The 4,164-nt window shown below is 28.9% G+C and overlaps 1 long non-coding RNA gene across 1 annotated transcript; it reads right to left on the reverse strand.

The window, feature by feature from the left end:
* Positions 1–448: 448 nt before the first annotated feature.
* LOC112940118 (uncharacterized) lies at positions 449–2,953 on the reverse strand. Its single transcript, XR_003243969.2, has 2 exons — positions 2,818–2,953; positions 449–844 (listed from the first exon to the last, which is right to left on the reverse strand). It is a non-coding gene; the product is annotated as an uncharacterized lncRNA (long non-coding RNA).
* Between the last annotated feature and the right edge of the window lie 1,211 nt (positions 2,954–4,164).

Consider the following 4,164-nt stretch of genomic DNA (forward strand, 5'->3'; position numbering starts at 1 on the left):
TGATTTGTGATGATTGAAATAATTTTAATTTTTTCCGCTACGGGTATACACATACTAAGAATTAATTTTAATTTTTGTTTGATATTTAAGTGATGATTGAAAATTTTATGACTTTCAATTCTATATTACTAATTTTGATTTTCTTGAGTGTGTATATCACATGCATTATTTATGAGTTTCTCTGACATAATTTGCACTTAGAAGTATAACAATATCATAACTTCAAGAAGTATAATTTCACATATTAAAAATGACGATAAGTTGTACGAAAAAAATTATAATATATGAAGTCATAAAATATGATTTATATTGAAAAAGTAAAACGCTCTGAAGAGTATCAATCTTGGGATGTGACACCCAGAGGAGGGTACCACTGCCTAACGTATGAGAGATCTTGAATGTGGACAATATTTATATTGAAAAAAGTAAGAAGAATGTAGTACTATTTCTGTAGATTTTGTTGTTGGTGCTTTCATCTAAAATGTAGGCAATATGTTACTACTCGTGCAATGTATACACAATAATGAGAGAAGTATGATAATATAGTACAAACTCACCGAAAATAGTTTACAATTTAATTTGCACATTGAAGAATTGAGATAATCACTGTATCAAACAAAAAATACGAGTGACGACTAAAATGGTGCCTCAACTTAGAAGTGTTGGTAAGTACTTTGATGAGAAACATGTTCATACAATGATCTGGGTTGCTTAACTTAATCCATAATGATAACAATAAAAGATTTAATATTTTACACTTCAAGTGATGCTTGTACGATGAGTGAAGTAATGATGTTTAAACCACACGTGATGCTTACGAGGGAAAAAAAAAGCTTCCAATATTCTAGTGTAAGAAAAAATGAAAAACAGAATTAGTGTCAACTACAGAGACTCCATAGGGATTCTCTAAGAAAAATAATCTATCACAGTCCAAGAAATTACCATATTTTTTGAAGCATACTTCTTCTTTTGTATATATGGTAAAATTTCCATACTAATCTTTCTCCTTCTTTCACTAAGATTGTCGCAATTCTAATATCCTAAGAAATACTTCTTTGCACTTATAATATTTTTTAATTTGATTGACAGTCCCCTCAAGTACAATGTGAAGGACTTGGCTCCTTCACGACATATAATTCAATCTCTATAAGCTATCTTTTACAGATAAGTTATTTTGTGTTCGATAAAAAAAAATAGCTAAATGATAAATGGATTATACCATATATCCTTGAATAATGTATAGGGAAGCTAATGAGAGCTTATGGAAATACTGGGTGTCACATTGCGTATTTAGTTGATTATCTCTGTTTCTCTTTGATACTTTATTGTTCAATCAGTAATTAAATATAGTCGACTCCTTAAGAGTATATTATTCTTATTGATTTACAAGATAGGATTTTTCTTATAGATATTTCATATACCTTATGCTAAGTGGGTTGAGCAGATTATTTTCATGCATTTTTGTGTGCCATATATTTTGCATACATAATTAATTTCATTTCACGAGATGTATATATTGATGCTCTGATATGTACAAAGTTTATGGCATGATGGAAATGTTTTCGTTCATAATTGTCACAATTCAAAGTACATCCCAGACATGACATAACATATTCGAAAGGTAGTACACAAATCACTTAGCATATTAAAGACATTAAAAGATGGAAATTGCATATAAAGAGTTTGACAAAAGTGGAGTCAACTAGGTATCTATTACATTAAAAGATGTGATTGAGACGTAATCCATACATCATATACAAACTCTAAAAACGGGAATAAGGAAAAACATATGGGAGTGACATCATCCTCAAAGTATGAGGACTCACCAAGTTTTCTAATCTCTAGTACAATCAACTAGCCACTAACGGGAGGAGAAGAGTCATCAAGTCCTACATTACTGAAACAATGTATTTTTGTATGGTCGTAGCAGAATTGGTAGTTAAGAAGTTCATTAGTTGTTTTAATATAAATATTTCTTTAATATTATTTATGATATATTCTACCATTTTTGTATGGTCGTAGCAGAATTGGTAGTTAAGAAATTCATCTGTTATTTTAATCTAAATATTTCCTTAATATTATTTATAATATATTCTAGATATAACAAATGTTGGGTTATTTGGTACATATATAGATTTTCCTCCATTAATTGTTCTAATAATTTTATATTTTCCATAGATTCTATCCAATATTGTGAATATTCATAGTTCATTTTAATCTGAATTTATTTCTAAATCATACCATTCTATTTTTTCATAGTCTAAATCTCTTAGGTCTAGTTCATACCATATTTGATTTAATATATCTTCTGGTTCGTTATCATTAAATATTGTTTTCCATATTATTCTTCTTAATTGAATTATTTCTATACCTTGAAGTATATTTAAGATCAAAGTTTCATAACTTTTTATCATTTTGTCATGTTTGTATGTGGTCATGTTTGTTATTATGCGGGGGTTTTCAATTATTCCTTCCTATCATATTCATAATTGATTAAATTTATACTAGATTATTATGAAGTAGATTATATGTTTATCATGTTTTCCTGTCACTACTAGCATTTTAATTTAGCGGATACTTCATTCTTATCAGCGCCTCAACTTTGTTTACTCTCCTAAATGGCTTTCCTCGCCTACCGGTGTCAACATTAGGATGAAATAGTATAGAAGTTTTCTCCCTTTTTCCAGTGTGCTAATAAACTAGAAATCATGATTCAAATAATTCTAATACATAATAACTGAAATAAAATTATTTAATCATATAAATGATATTCAGAAATATATGAAATTAGTTCCGCATATTTTTTTAAAAATATACCTTTGTTTCTTGCGTATTCATGCTATCTGAAATGTCTAATTGAATTTCAGATTGTTGCTCCATTTATCTAAATACTAATTTTTTAGTTGAGAGAGTGTTTTTAAAAGAAAATTTTATATTTCAGGACTTGCCCCCCTTTATGACATATTCCTTCCTTTATATAGAAAGGAATTAGTGCATTTTACTGCACTTACTATACTCTACACTTACTTTACAACTATTCCTACCGTGCTACTTTTACACTTGTCTTTTTAATAATACACCCTACCTATCATACTTTACATTTGTCAACATATCTTTAATAATGCACATGCATATGTAGACTAAGTTATGTGACTACTACTATTTATTTCAAGACTTTTACATATCTACTTTTAGCTTTATGTGGCCAAACACGTTTTTGTGTTTCCTTTTATCTTTATCTTCTTGTCATCTTCCGTCTTTATCTTTTATCTTCATTTTTATATTCTTGTCATCTTCCGTCTTTGTCTTTTATCTTTATCTTTATCTTTATCTTCTTGTCAGTTTTCGTCTTTATCTCTTATTCCAGCTGGACGTATGGGATTATATTATCTTCTCCGTTGCATTTTGAACATATGTGATCAGGGTATTTGTGATCAATTAGCTTGCAATACCTTGTTAATAATTTTTTTGAAATAAATCCAACTTTAAGTACTCGTGTTGTAGGACGTTCTTCTGTCTTAAGTAATGATAAAATCAATCTCTGGACTTCATCCATATCTGCTTTCCTTAGCTCCCTTGAATTGGAATAAATCATTAACTGATATTTTTCATAGTAGCTTCATATAGCATTTCCGTTTAAATAATTATTTGCTAGTTCTTGTATAATGGTTGAGATACCAATTATTCTCTTATTGTCATAGAAGCTTGGTATCACTTTTTTGTACTTATGGTTGCTATTCAATATCTTCCGGCATTATCATATCTTTTGTTAATCCTATCTTTACTACTTGTATCGGAGGTTTTATCTCCTCGTATAATATCTCTGCTGTTGCCGTATAAAATTTTACATAGAATAAATTTCTCTTAGTAACTCTCTTATATGTAATAAATACTTTATGTATATCCGGCATTCCACTTAGTTCCTCTCCGTCATATATATATATACTGTGTTTAGTAATCCATAGTTATAACATGTCCTAACTAAGTTGTCGTTACTTTTCGGTTGCACAATCAGTTTATTATAACCTTGTAATTTTGGGTTAAATAATCATGGTTGGGTTCTTGGGTTGTTGTAGATCTGGGTTTAAGGTTTAAAAACGTTTGAATTTTGTATGTATTTTCTATATAGATTCGCGTAATATGGTTATATGTTCTTTTGTCATT

Source organism: Solanum lycopersicum, chromosome 10, assembly GCF_036512215.1.
Source record: "Solanum lycopersicum chromosome 10, SLM_r2.1".
Lineage (NCBI taxonomy): Eukaryota > Viridiplantae > Streptophyta > Magnoliopsida > Solanales > Solanaceae > Solanum > Solanum lycopersicum.